This window comes from Gymnogyps californianus, chromosome 1, assembly GCF_018139145.2.
Source record: "Gymnogyps californianus isolate 813 chromosome 1, ASM1813914v2, whole genome shotgun sequence".
Lineage (NCBI taxonomy): Eukaryota > Metazoa > Chordata > Aves > Accipitriformes > Cathartidae > Gymnogyps > Gymnogyps californianus.
Genome location: NC_059471.1, coordinates 214,357,964 through 214,373,837, shown reverse-complemented (window position 1 = coordinate 214,373,837; position 15,874 = coordinate 214,357,964).

Below are 15,874 nucleotides of genomic sequence, written 5' to 3'. Positions count from 1 at the left end.
ATTTGACAAAATTATGCATGTGCTTATGAGTTTTGCTGCACTGGATCTACACTGCTTTGAACCTCTTTGAATTAAACCCTAAATGAGTGCTGTAACTGGGAGGAGTTTCCTCCCAGAAGACAAACTACAGTCTCCAAAACTACCTTAAATTCACCGTTGCTGTAATCCTTCCCAATGCATACAGAAGATCAAATAGTCCTCCTTCCTATCCCAAAACAAAGCTATCAATTCCCATCTCCATTTCTCAAGGCCGATTATAAACAGAAAGCCTTGCTTCTCCTGGAGTTTAAACAGTTTTGCTTTCATGCCAAAGTGGAGCACAAAAGTTGAGTTTCACTCGTAGTCATCTCAGCCTTTTCCTTTCCAGAGATCTCGAGAGCCAGCTCCTGTAAATAAACCACTTCCCATCACTAAATGCGTCTCATTTACACCCACAGAGCACCTGGGCCAGCTTTTCCAAGAAATACATTCGTGTTCTCACTCCTTACCATGGTGGTCTACCTCCAGGTAAAGCAAACTTGTATAAAGGCATTATAAGAAGTTCATGAGAAAGACACGTGGCGTAACGAGACTAAATGAAAATATATGTAATGAAAGCTCGGAGTAAAAGCATTCTCTCCTAGGAGTGTTATCACATTAGCGGCACATACACTGGTTATGAACAGCTAATGTCCACTTTAAGTGGTATCAAGAGCTGGAGCAATTGAAAGATAATAAGAATAAAATGAGCAATGAATCAATTTTATTGTGTGCCGTTGAGCAGTCCTCGCTGGAAGAAGTGTATGTTGATACTGCCCAATAAAAGGGATGGATGGGAGCTGACAGCAGCAGAGACAAGCACTCCCACACTTTCTGAAGAAATAAATGATTTTTGGAATGATTTTTGCCTTAGTCGATAGGATCCTGCCGAAAAAACAGGATGTTTCCTTGTGGAGTTCAGTATAGACACAGCAACAGAACAGCATGCTCTTTATTTATGGAGAGAGAAAATACCAGCTTATTGGAGAGACGAGCCCACTTTGCACCTTTCTTGAAGGTGGCCGTGCTGGCTTCCCCAGGAAAGGTGACACTTCTGCCACTCAGATCTCCCTGTGGGCCTCGTCTCTGCTGCCAGATCTCCCTTGTTGATGCACTACATCCCTGAGCCACCACTCTCCATTTCACCTCTTAGGCTTGGTACAGCTTCCCAATTCACGCTTGCGTCCATGCTGCACCCCGATGCAGACACACCTTTCCAGAAAAAACACAGCTGCTGTAACACGTTCCCTGTTGAAAACAGAGTAAAATGAGCCCACTCGGGCATTTCTTCCCGTCACAGCAAGATTGCTTCCTGTAACCAAGCTAGCTTGGGTGTCTTCACTCTAGGCTGAATGGTGGAGATATATTTGGCAATTGTTGTCTTCTGAAATGACACTCTGTGATGTAAAGACTCCCTGATTATTTAGGACCATTTCACGCACAAGCTTGCATCCCAAATTCACTGCTGCAGCCTTCCACTACTATATAATTGCCTGATCTATGCTGCCTAGATGGCCATTGTGGTTAAACAGGCATCTCCAGAGAGTGATCCCCAAGCACTTCTAGATATTTGTCCCACACAGGAGGAATTACATGCTGGAGGTATATATGTCTTTGCCTGGAAGAGCAATCTAGACAACAAGCTTAAGCTAGAAGCCCAGCTTCTCCTGGCTAACTCTCAGGAAGAGTCCCCCAGTGTCCCTGCAGTGCCTATACGGTGAGGTTTCGTCTTGGGGTGGATCCGAGCCGCCTGTCCTGATGCTGCAATCCTTTGTCATGTATCTAAGAGTCCAAGATTGCCAAAAGGGGTGGGTCAGGAGAAGAAAAGCTAATGATATTTCAGTTCCATCATGATGAACAAGTTCCTCTTCTTACTGTTTCCTATGTTCCGTTTTTTTCATCCCTGTTTAATTCTTCATCAAAGCACAATTTATGTCTCATTTCAGGAACTTGAGCCAGTTCTGAATCTCCCAGACTAATATTATTTCTCCCCTGTGTTAACTTGCAAACATCTGTGATGGCAAGTAGATGTCTTCCGGCCTTTGGAAATCCCTGGATATTCAGGGGTTTGTGTTTCAGTTGTAACATCCAGAAGTGAAGAGGCGGGAGGACAAGAACATATGTTCTACGTCAGCATTAAGCTAACAGGTCGCCTGCTACAACAGCAGCCTTTTATTAAGGCAAGGGTGAAAGCAGAAGAAACAGAAGTAGAAGAAAGTACAAACACCATTTAGGGTGAGTCTGAAATAAACATTGACTTCAAGAATAAATCCTTATTGAATGGCGTATAACAACAGACCTACTCCTCCCAGGCAGAGAGGAAAAATCTCAGTTTTGGGACCCCACCTTAAGCTATGCCAAAAGCTAAGATCTCAGCAGAGGTCATGTGGGAACAGATGGCAAAAGTCACTAGGCACAGACCTCCTTGCAAAAAATCAGGTTTCCAGCCTGTAGAGTTACTATTGTTGTGCAATGAGTAACATTTAGGTCAGTTAAAGCCTCATTTTCAACTGCGTGTACCACAGGAAGACAGTTGTAAAACTTCACCCCTTCATTGATGCAACACCATCAGAAAAACTTTTTAAGAGTAGACCTGGTCTCAGACATGTACAGTGACTGGGGATTTGTAAATCACTCTGACAAATATCAATTTTCTATCGCTTTTTGTTATAAAAAGAACTTTTTGCTATGTTATGTTATGAGAAGCATATTCAGGTTTTTCCTTCTGAACCAACTATGGGAAAAACCACCTTGTGAATGCTACTTGCCCAGCTTACGAAAAGCCTACGGGGATCTTTCCACGGATATGCATGTGCATGCTCTCCTAATGATGTTCCTGAAGGAACCACTCTGGCAATAAACCCTGATTTACCTACAGACACTTTTCAGCTTCCCAGAGCCATATGTCAAATCAGTCCCTAAATAGAATAACCTTTGCTCAGCTTCCCCAGGGAGCAAACAACTGGATCAGAAAATCAATGTCTATTTGTCACCAACTGGCAGAGCCCAGAAGCGCTTGCTGGGGAGCTGTGAGTGTGGGTGTAGAACCACTTACCTATTGCATGGTTGTCTTCAAGCAAAGGTCCCTGGTGGCTTAGACAGGACCTAAAGAAGACAATACTACATCTTCTTTGTCCCAATAGCAAGCAAATAAAAATAAATAAATAAATAAATAAAATTCCCATTAGAAACATGTTGTCACATTGTAAAATAAGCGTATCAGTTCTGTTAGAGGGAGGCTTGGTTTTGCCCTTCTTTCACAATGAAGGGAAAGACACCCTCTGCCTCAGGGTTTTCCCCATCCCGTCTAGCCTTGGACAATTCAGCTATTCCTGAAAGCCGTGTACAGCTCCAGGTACTGTATGACCAAGGCTCCCTCCAAAGGGTAGAGGAGGCCACCACCCTTACTCTGAAAGCATTGCTATTTCCCACACTGTGAGAGATCATGGCCATTTAATATTTGGCACCTCATTGTAGCAGAGAACGAAAAGCTACTGAAGGAAGAGGAAGCAGATGGGGTGCACAGATATATCAGCTGGAGCAACAATACAAGCTGAAGCTGCAAAGCGGTTGAAGTCCTGTTTTTCAGAGGGTCAAACCTGGCAAAATACATCGGGGGGAGGGGGGGTCTGCAATGCAATCAGATAGGCAGCTGCTGGAATGGGACAGATTGGGATATCTAGCCAAAGAAAAAGCAGGGCACAGGCTATGGTTCTTCTCATCTGAATGTAGCTGTTTAGAAGTAAGGTGTCCAGATCCAGTGGAGGGAGATCGCACTGTTGGAGAGCAATTCATCTCACTATTTCAGACAGCAGTATTAAGAGGAGATGAATCTTCTTTAGAGAACTCTGTTTCCCTCCGCGGGCTCTGGAGGGAGCTCAGACAGCTAACGTAGACTAATGGTCTAACTTTGGACAGCTAAAATTGACTGAGATGAATCCCACCCCACTGATACTGGGGTCTGAGTGAGAGAAGAGTACTTAATGGTCTTGGACATCAAAAAAACCCAGACCAAAGGTGCTGCAGCCTCCTTAGGGGCAACAAGTGAATGTGCTGAGCTTATAGCCATCATCCTTCTTTGTTATAACTGCCACCACCTTAGCTCTCTCTTTTCTTAATTGCGTTTTTTCAGGTTTGCTTTGTCATCAAATTTTTCAGCAGAATCAACATTTTTTTATCATGATATGTTCTTAGTGACAGTACTGTTTTCACAGGGAAATTGGTCTTTCTTTAGCTATTTCTATACTTCAAGTTTAACTTTCTCTATGTAGATGTTATCAACATCCCTCCAGGGATGCCCTTATGTTGTTTCAACTCCCTCAATGAGAATTAGGGTAGGATTCAATCGATCAAATGCAGCTACCCAAGGATTATGTCTCTAATTTAAGGTTGGGATCCAGGTCCCTCAGCAGTCAGTGGAGAGAGATGGACACTTACAGAGGGCAGTTCGGACCACTTCTGCCCCAGGGTAGGTGGACTGCATGGTGAGAGCGCTCCTTTCTCCCCCTGCAAGTCTAAGCTGGTTGTCCACAGGTAAGGTTAGGTGAGATGCATCCTACTTGTTGATCCAAATATGGGTATCCTATTACCTGCAGGACTTCCACTTCCCGTCCTTCCTCATCTCCTCACCTCCATCTGGTCTTAGTTTTTGGTCTTAAGCTACTGTTATGTTATTTTCCATCCAAAACTCACGGTCTTCCCTGGCTACGTTCTGCAGCGTAGCAAATTCTGATCATTTTTTCTAAGTCTAAATCTGGGTATTTTCATAAGCTCCTCCTGAGACTGTGGAGTGCCTGTTCTCCTTCATGGCTAGTCTCAAGTGAGGGATTCCACAAGTCCTCTGAAACTGCACCTTTAGTTCGGAAAGCACAGTTTCTTCACACATTTCTCAAACCTTCTCCCTGGTTCAGTATTCACTGATGCATGTGACGTCTTTCCAAAACTTCATTCCTTGTAGAAGAGCCAAACCCTGCAGCACAGTTTGAAAATTCAGTCCCAGCATCTGAAAGAGCCACTTCCATTTAAAATCTTGAGCAGCAACTTCAAATGCAAAAGGCTGGCATGAACATTACAATGCCTGTAACAGAGCTGCAGATCTGGAGTAGGCACTGCACTCACAAGCAACCACCCCAAAAAACATTCTGGGAAATATAGCAGTTTGTACAGCTCCATCACGAAGATGCTTTCCCTGGGGTAAAGAACAATCTTTGGTTTTATTTCTGCTCTCCATGTTGTGTTTTTTCACCATGATCTCAGTCCGGGTCCCAAGTTTGGGTATACTGCTGTCAGTAATAAAAAGCAGACAGTGCTGTGACCCACTGTGCTCCCTAGAGAAAATCCTTAGATTTTCTGAGTGATCATCCTGACTGCAACCACCAAGGCTTTGCAAGCCCAACCCACTCACACTACAATTTCTCATCAGTCTCACTGCCTGGCAGTGGTGGCTCTGGGACCTACCTCACCTCCAGCAGCAATGTAGTGATACAGTCTGCAGATGAGGCATCTTGTCTAAGCCATTCCCCCAGGCTCTCCCCAAGGTCAGGAGGGTGATGAATTGCTACCCAAAGAGGCCTCCCATTGACTGGAGGAAGCCCAAGTGAGTAGCTTAGATCAGACAAGGATTAGTTTGGATTAGATTCAACTTTTAGATGACCAAAGATACATCACCGTGAGTGTCTTGCCCATTGCTGTGGGCCAGTGCTCAGAAGGAAACCCAGCCCTAGCTTTCCTCAAGACATTGGGTTTTTTTTCAACTTAAACAGCCTGAACGATTGACTAAGGTTCAAGATAGCTGCAGATGTACCTTCTGCCCTTGCCTTGCCGACGAGGGAACAAGCTTGGTCCTGTTTATTCTGGGAAACCTTTGCAGGAAAGGTCCTCGCAGATGCTGTTAAAAAAAATGATCATACATAATAAAAGAAATCAAAGACTTAAAATATAATGAAATTTGCAACTAACTCTGGAAAGTATTTCAGGCAGTTACGGAAAGCAAGAGCAGGGCTGTAGGGTGGGATAGATTTGTATGATCATCTGTAGCGGCTGCTGTCCTCCTCCTTCAAACACTTTTCTCTTCTCCTGCTAAAGATGGAAATGCAGCAAAAAACCCTGACTGCGCTGGGATGCCGCTTCCCTGGACAGTTGCCAGGCATTTCAGATGGCTTTGCATCCACACAGTGCAGAGCTCGGGAATCAGAGAAAGAAATACAGCCTGGTCTGCGAGCGTGCTCACCCGGCTGAGCACTGGGGCTCTCCTGTGAACAGCGTCAAGGATCCTTTTGTCCATTTCAGATGCTAAATTCAGACACGGGGTGAGGAGACACAATTTGAGAAAGCCTAGAAAGCCAGCTTTGACTGCATGTCTACATGTCAGAGACCTTAAGCGGTTCAAAAGCAATATACCCAATGCCCTGCAGTCACAGCCTCCCCTCCAGAATTGAAGGAGACGGTGAGCTCAGTATGCATACGTATTTATGATATAATATTTCTGCACTAAGAGAAGTTGTACGTTGGCTATTTGTGGCATGGATCCAGTGTTTGGGAACCAGAATGTGAAAACACATCTCCAGTAAACGGACTTATTCAACTGAGATTGTTTTGTATCAGATCTCATCTAAGGGTGTGATTTACAGATCTGACCTAATGCCAACTGGAGCCAGGAAAAAGATTCCCCTCTAATTCAAAAAACACAGGACTGGCACACACTAAGTGTGCTGGTTTTGGCTGGGATAGAGTTGATTTTCTTCATAGCAGCTAGTATGGGGCTGTGTTTTGGATTTCCGCTGAAAACAGTGTTGATAATACTGGGTTTTTTTCGTTATTGCTGAGCAGTGCTTGCACAAAGTCAAGGCCTTTTCTGCTTCTCACCCCACCCCACCAGCGAGCAGGCTGGGGGTGCACAAGAAGCTGGGAGGGGACACAGCCAGGACAGCTGACCCCAGCTGACCAAAGGGATATTCCATACCATATGACATCATGCTCAGCATATAGAGCTGGGGGAAGAAGAAGGAAGGGGGGACATTCGGAGTGATGATGTTTTGTCTTCCCAAGTAACTGTTACATGTGATGGAGCCCTGCTTTCCTGGAGATGGCTGAACACCTGCCTGCCCGTGGGAAGTGGTGAATGAATTCCTTGTTTTGCTTTGCTTGCGTGCACGGCTTTTGCTTTATTTATTAAACTGTCTTTATCTCAACCCACGGGTTTTCTCACTTTTCCGATTCTCTCCCCCATCCCAACGCGGGGGGAGTGAGCGAGCGGCTGTGTGGTGCTTAGTTGCCGGCTGGGGTTAAACCACGACACTAAGTAACCTCATCACTGCATTCATTGCTTTGGAAAACCACTGGATATCATAATGAATGAAAAATAGTAACAGTGAAGTTATTATTTTAAATAAAGTGCATATTTTACAGCAACTTGCTTTACTAGCCACCACCAGATTTCAGGTTACCTGTCACAGAAGAAACGAGCAATTCCCCCCTTGATATTTTCTTTGTGACTTTTGTTTCTTGCTTAAACAGAGGATGTCACTAAGCAGGGATTGAAACCAAAATCGAGATCCCAGCACTCAGTCCTCCAGGGAGAACTGGCTCAGGCTAATCAGTTCTTCTGCCTTTTGCAACATTTGCCTTCTACAGCACAAAATCAATGTTCGCATGCTGGATGATGTACTGGGCTGGGTCTCACACTGTCTGGTTTCCTGGGTAGGATCCTAAGGATTCTAAGAAAAATAACACAAATTTCTGCTTTTTATTCCTCCCTCCCATTTAATTTCCTATATGATCATTATGGACTCTCTTGTGCTTCTCGTACGGCTACCAAAAACTTGGCAATCTCTGCACTTGACTTTTATCCTGAAGAAGAGTGTGCATGTTTCTCATCAGAGACCAGCCAGGACAGTAACAAAAAACTTTTAAGACATCGGATGTTTTTTAGCAATCTCTGGGAAGAAACACTGTAGGTGAGCACAGGGGCAGATTTTACTGAGGTTTCCAGGCTGAAGTCAGGCTTCTTCCCGAATCCTAAGAAGGTTTATTTGCTGCAATATTCATTGCATCATTTCTAATCCTAATACCATTAACACCCCTTTTCCTGCACACCCCAGTGTTCTTCTGGAAGGGAACACCCCCATTAATCCAAAGAGTGAAACTTAGCCAGAGGATGAAGCCCTCTTCCGAAAGCTTTTTTATACCTGTCAGGTTACATCATGCTCCTAACCTGGAGTTCTGCAGCTGAGATTGCACTGTAAATGTGCAATGTAAATGTGAAACGGAGTCCTCGAGCAGGTTGTTAGCTTAAAGTTAGGTAGCATTTGTGGTTTTGGAAACATCCCAGGAGAGGTAACTGAGGTCTCTTTCAGGATGACTGTCTGCAGCCCGAATCGAAATAATATCTCTACTGCAGCTGTAAAAAAATGCATTAAAGGAAATAGAAACGATGTCTTAGCTATGACATTTATAAAACATCAGGGATGGCTTGTGAAGGAACCTGTGGTTTTCAAGTGCTAATGGAAGAAAGGCTTGGGAGCAGGGAATTTTCGCCAGGTTTCGGCAAATCAGCATTTTATTTCAAGACTCTTGATAAGCGACAGAACTCAGGGGAAAATAATCAAGGTCCTCACTGGTTCATGCTAGATGAATTTTGTGAATATTTAACATTTTGCCAGTTGGGTAGGTCTCCATTTCCTAACTGATCTTTTTGCATAAATAGTTACCCAGGCAGCCAGATCCCCGGATCCAGCACAAGATCTGAAAGGACTCATCCAAACCCATGACCGTGCAGAGAAAAAGGCTTCCTTTTCCCTGGGGAAACCGCAGGTCTGAGACAGAAGAGCTGTAAAGAACAAAACTGTATTTGATTTGATTTTTTTCTCTTTACCCTTTTTTTTTTTGCCTCAGGAGGTGTCTGATCCCCCTGACGTGGAAAGGTGTGGGACAGACGGACGGGCAAGCACTGCTGCCTCAATGCAATCCCTGCCTGAAATAAGTCCGGGTCGGGTCTGCCCTCAGAGGTGGGTGACAGGATGGTGGGGTAACCACACGTCTCGATGACCACCAGGGATGGATTGACAAGCCAAAATATTGTCGGTAGTGCCTCCAAGCAGGATTAGGAGTCAGATCTCCAAAAGCATAGGACTAGGACACTTGCCTATCTGTCCAACAAATAACGAAGCATCACAGGGAGAGGCTGGAGGTACAGGCTGGCTAAAAAAAGCATGGCAGCCCAGAAAATGCAGTTCATGGAGAACTTAGGAGATCAACTCATTCGTTCTCCCACCCCAAGCAGAAATTACCTAGCTGTCCCTGAGAGAGACTATCTAAAAAGATGAATGTTCTTAAAACCCTCCAGTGGCAGAATTTCTCCCTCTGCCCCCAACAACTTGCTGCATCTCTTAACTAGCCTTATTCCTGAAAAAGGTGTCCTGATGCCAGCCTAAATCCACTCTGTTGCAGTTCAGATCTAGGGCGTTCTGCCGAGGCCACAATGGCCATAAATTCAAACATCATCTCAAGCTTGAAGGAACTTGTATCTGGCCATTCCATTCTTACAAAAGATGGGCCCCAGCCACGAATCTGAATGTAGTATGCTCCCAAAGATCAGCCCCATGCCAGGAGGCACAGAGAGCAAGCTGAAATTGTACTGTAATTTTTGTTTTACGGTTTGAGAAGAAAGTTTAATTTTCAAGAAAGAAATTGATCTGAAAAGCAAATTTTGAGCCTTTCAAGCAAGTTCTATTCTTATGCAAATAGTCACAAACCTAGGGATCATCTTACCACCACAAACACCACATTTCAGGTGTAAAATTCTGGTGTGGTGACTGTCCCACATGCACTTGCACAGCACCCACGAGGGAACTCTGATCTCAGGTGGTGTTTCCTGGCATTGCAGTATTACAAATAATTATGAAATGTCCTACCAAAATGAACCTGCTCTGGAAATCTAGAGCTGCCTCTGCGTATGCTTAGGTGGGTGCTTGTACTCCCGTTAGACACTCTATTTGGCTTTCTCCTGTCATCTCTTAGGACACAGGTATATAGGATACCTCCATTTCAGTGGCAAAGTTGATTTAAGAAATCCCTGCCTCTTGCCCCAGCTCTGCAGTTCATCATTCTCATAAGCTGTGCCAGGTTAAACTTTTTAGGAGTTTCCCCATATACAAGATCAGCAAAGTCATCAGAGTTAAAGGTGCACCAAATCATGTTGGTAACTACTCGCAGGGCTGCTGCCCCTTCTGGGCTAGCTCCGAGCTACTGCATTATAGAATAAAATAAAGCCATGCAAACCATCTGCTCTGGTGGTTCAAATAAACTCATCTCGCTTGCTACTGTGATGGACTAATTGTTATCCGTGGGCTACAAGGTGTCCTCAAAATGTGAAGGACGGAAAGAATTGCAGTTGTCCTCCAGTTTACTCAGAGGAAGAGGAAAATGCAGAATGATTTATTGACTGGTCCAACATAATGTACGAATACTGTAGCAAAGCCAGCTACTGAAACTGGAGTTTCAGTCCACTCTCTTAATCATTAAATCATCCTTCCTTTAAGCTGGAGTCCTACCAACAGTCCATGCACAGTCGGTCTAAGATGGGCTCTGCACTCCAGTGGAGCAGCAAGGAAGAAAGGTGATTTCTCAGCTGTTTTGAGCTCTGTGCAGGACTGAGGAGTGGGGTCTGGCCTCCGATTGCTTGCACCAGTAAAGATGAGCTCTCATCACACACCATCACTGAAGCCTGTAGCCACTGAGATGGCGTAGGATCATCACCTCTATAGGGATGTAGGGTGAAGCAGAACCATCGTCCCTGTACAGATGTAGGGTGATATATGACCCTCAGAGGGTCAACCCTGATGGAGGACCATCATCCCCGTAGGGATGGTGGGACCTGTAGGAGGTTCCTCTGTGGTTGTGTAGGACTTTTGCCTCCTACTGTAGGTGAAGGGATGACCATGCAGGATGAGTGGGATATGCTCATGGACTGATTTGCACAGCAGAGGTGTTCTGAATGAGGGGAGGGAAAAAGGAAGGCTGAGACCTGCCTCTTTCTGCATATCAGCACAGCTTGGCACAGACCTGAAAGCCACTGTCACCTGTCCCGCTGGCTTACACGGCCAGGGGTGAGCTGGGCAAACAATGTTTGAGAGCCCAGCTCCAAGCCAAACACAGCATGCCAACAATGCCACAGGCCCTGTAAAGTGTGAAATTGTTCCCATTCATTCAGAGCAAGACACTGAACATCTCATAATAACACAGCTAAAGCACTTATTGAAAATACAAAAGAATTATCTTGACAATTACTCCTTGGAGTATCCTGCAATACAAAGTCTCGGCTGATATAAAAATTGGTGTTGGCCTCTTGCTTATGAATATAACCTAGAACTGATTGTTAAATGTGCCAGGCTTTGTAAAAATGGGTAATTCAGCAAGAATAAGGTCTATCTACTATTTAATCAGCAGGGATCGTCGCTGCTGGCAGCATGAATAAAGTGTGTTCCAAGTATCACTTAAAGGAGTTTTTCTCAAGAGACCTTGTTTTCAGAAGCAATTTCTCCATCAGATGAGAAATAAAATCAGATGAATAATTTACATGAGCGTCATCCTGGAAGGGCAGTTTCCCGTGTCCCCCTCCAACTTACCACAATAACCATCCGCAGAGCTGCCACTGCCCCCTCCTCATCCCTACCATCACACTGGGGACCTTGGGGGTACAAAACACCTTGAGTGCTTATGGGGCAAGTGAGTTGAAGAAAACCGTGTTGTGGTGTTGTAAAAAATCAGCACTCGTGTTTTTGTGACTCTTCCCTGACACGTGGGGCCGTTGCTGAACTGCCTGCAGATGGAGCAGAGTCGCTTCACCTGAGAGCTGACCAGAATGGGTCAGAGGAAGATGTCCTTCAAGAGGCTTTTTCTCTCCACTGACTCTGAAAGGAGCCAAAAGACATCTCAACAGGGGACACCTAAAGCCAGGTGAGACGGATCCCACCCAAGAGTAGCTTGTACAGAGCAGGGACTGGCTTTGTTATCCCATGATTGTACCAGGACCGCTATAAGGGTATCCAAGGCCATGGCAACATCACAAAAAAGTAATAGACCTGAAAAAAAAACCAATGGGGCTTTGGACACAGAGGGGAATGCCGTCTCCTGCACTCTTATTTCCTTCTCAGCTCGATGCAAGGAGCAGCAAATGCAAATAAGCTGGAGCCCCTGGCCCGGTGCCGAGTAACCCGCCTGATCCCAAGCCAGCAGCTCTTCACAGCTAAGTGCCCTTGAAGTGAGGAAGCCTCAAAAAACCTGTCCTCTCCCCAGGTCTCTTTTGAAATCGGAGCCCAGCCCTCCTAGGGCTGCTATGTGTAAGCCCGTACCTGCGTTGCATGTCAGACATCCCAGCCAGCCATGTATGGGAAGGGGTGACATGCAGAGGGTTGTCATTAGCCATTGCAATGGGCTGGACAATTCCCAGTGCTCCAAAACACCCTTTTTTGTAACAAAAAAATGATTTGTCTTTTCAAGCAAGGACCAAAAAAAAAAAAAAAAAAAGGCATATTGTCCTCAAGGAATACAGGCAGCCCTTTGCAATGGAAGGTAAGTACCGAAGGTCAGGAAGAAAATGAACGAGGTCTCAGAACTCATGGGGTAAAATAGAGCAGGATTACTGGAAAAAAGTGCACTCTAATCTAGCTCAGCACCGTGCACTTATTTTACATGTTTTCTGGCAACCACCACTGCTGATTTCTCTTGTCAGATCTGTCTAGCCCAAAACACTTGCACTGAGCCACGCTGTTACTCTTACTGCTGCTGCTCTTCACTGATGTGTTGAGCCCACGTGCCACACTCACACAGCACGGGAATGGCACAGAAGTTGCCCTGGTATCCCAGCTGTGATGTCGCCAGTCGAGGTTAGGTTTTACTGGGTAATAAGATGTTCTTTCCTGCCCTGACTCCAGTGGTGACGGGCTCCACCACTGCTACAACTCAAGCGAATGAAAAAGCTCTCTTTGAGCCCAAAATGAACATCTGATTTTCTCAGTCACTGTCTTCTCAGCCAGAAAAGATGCATAAACAGCTCATAATGGTGCTGTCCTTTTGAGAAATGAACAGGTAGATGTGAAGAACAATACTAATAACTTTCTCTAATAACTTTTTCTAAGAACTTTCTCTGTACTGGAATAGTTTTGCCACAAACCCTGTTCCTCCATTGACACCTATTATTCCTGCGGGTTTTTCTGGGGGAAATAATATCCCATTTACTTTCTAATTCTTATTTTCTCAAATGCTTGTCATTCTTGCTGTTCTCCAGACTCCAGCATGTATACATCTCTTGCGATAGCAAAACTGGGCTGAACCCAGCGACTACCCCAAATTTTCTGTAAAACACTCCAGATAGATAACCTCCCAGAACAGAATGTGCTTTCCTCACAATGCCTTTTTTGTTATTGACTCACATTTTGTCTGCAGGCCACTTACATCTCCTGATCCTCTTTCCAGCCAGGTATGCCGCTTTCTGCCTCCTTCCCTCCCTATCACTCATTGCATTTCATTCTGTTGACTTTGGAACCATCCCTCCAGTTTAACGAAATCATTTCTAATTCTCCCCCTAACCTCACAAACGTTTGCAGACTCTTCTAGCTTGATATCTTTGATTGTCACCTAGGGGTGTAATTTACCTTACCTAACTTTAGATGCCTACCTCGGAGCCATCGCACCTCATCTGATGCAGCAGCAAACAGCTTTTTGAGCAGTTGGTGGGGGTTTGTCTGGAGGTGGTGCTCCTGCAGAGCTCACAGGAGCCATATATTCACTGCTTATTTATGAGACAGTCACTGGGGCAGCAAGAAAAGCCTTCCCCAAGTCAAGATACGGCCAGTCGTCCTCTCAGAGTAGAAAATGAGACTGGCTTGACATGATTTATTCTTGTCAAATCCATATCGGCTGTTTTTTATTACCTTATTATCCTCTAGGTGCTTATAAATTGATTGTTTGATAATTTTTAATATTATCTTGCTGGCTACTGGAATAAAGCTGGCCGGTGTCTGATTCCCTAGATTCTCATTCCCCTCCTTCTTACAGACAGGCACAGCGTTTGCCCTTCTCCAGTCCTCCAAAACTCCTCGCCAAGTCCCCTGTGATAACCCCCGAGGAGCCAGGCTTTACTCTGCCCACTTCACAGCTCCCCTTGCATAGGTTTCTTCAGGCCCTTGAATACAGCAGACTTGCCTCCTCTCATCTTTTAACCTGCTCTTGCCCTGCACTATCTCTGCTCCCATTGTTTTAACTTCATTTCGCTTGCTGATCCTTTTTTGAAGGGTGAAAAAAAGGAGGTATTTTCTGTGGTTTCCATTATTTGGTTTTCCACTCTGAGAATTCCTGGATTTACTCCACCCTTCATTTTCCTCTTGCTTTCATGCGTGTACAGAATTGCCTGGATTAGTTTTGGCATCCCTTATTACTTGAAACCGCTTTGGTGTCTTGGTTTTTCTGATTTCACAATTACGCACATGGCCTAATATTTAAATTCCGTTTTCTTGGGTCTTTTTTTTTTTCTTTAATGACTCCTTTATTAATTTCCGTTTCCTAGGAAATTTCTTGCGTAACTGCTTACTTCGTTTGCTTTTTCTTACTTTGCTGTTTCGTCAGACGTCATCAATATTTCTCACCGATATTTCTGTAAGCTCACAAAGAGCAATGGGTAGATTGAAGTAAATCAGCATAAACTGACCAATGCACCGTGAGCCTCTCCAGGCGTTTGTCCAACCAAGGTTAAGGGAAAAGAGAAGGATCGCAGCCCTGTCGTGGTTTAACCCCAGCTGGCAGCTAAGCACCACGCAGCCGCTCGCTCACTGCCCCCCCACCCATGGGATGGGGGAGACAATCAGGAAAAAAACCTCGTGAGCTGAGATAAAGACAGTTTAATAGGACAGAAAGGAATGAAAAGCAATGATAATGATAATAATAATATGACAATAGTAATACTAAAAGAATTAAACTGTACAAAGCAAGTGAGGCACAATGCAATTGCTCACCACTCATTGACCGATGCCCAGTCAGTTCCTGAGCAGCGATCCACCCCTCCCAGCCAACTCCCCCCAGTTTATATACTGGGCATGATGTCATATGGTATGGAATAGCTCTTTGGCCAGTTTGGGTCAGCTGTCCTGGCTGTGTCCCCTCCCAGCTTCTTGTGCCCCTCCAGCCTTCTTGCTGGCTGGGCATGAGAAGCTGCAAAATCCTTGACTGAGTATAAACACTGCTTAGCAACAACTCAAACCATCAGTGTGTTATCAACATTATTTTCCTACTAAATCCAAAACACAGCACTATACCAGCTACTAGGAAGAAAATTAACTCTGTCCTAGCCGAAACCAGGACAAGCACTTATCTTCTCTTTTCTGTCATGACGCCACTCTTGCTGCCAAGATTGGCTGGAAAGTCCTGCCGTCGCACAGCCTCGGAGGGCCTTACCCTGAACAGATAAGGGAGCACATTTGCTCTCTGAGCTTTCCTGCTTGGAAAACAGCTTTGCGTCAACTCAGGATAAAATCCACAGCCCCAAAGGAAAATTTCCCCGAGGAAAATAAATCGGTTGAGCTGTGGCACCTGCGGGCACTGACTACGATTTGGGTTTGGCTGCCCTGATGGTTGCAGCTTGCACTGTTCACAACTGGGCAGACACACACTTTGGGAACGGTGCCGGGTATAAACAGGATCCAGTGCTTCCCTGTGCATCTGAGGAGAGATGGAAAAACCTGGGGAAAAAAGCAGGGAGACAGCTGTGGGGCATCTGAAGTGCCAAAATAACATAGCAGAATTTAGTAGCCAGAGCTCCCAGACTCCACCTCGGATACAGCTGAGCCTTAAGGGCTTTTTGCAT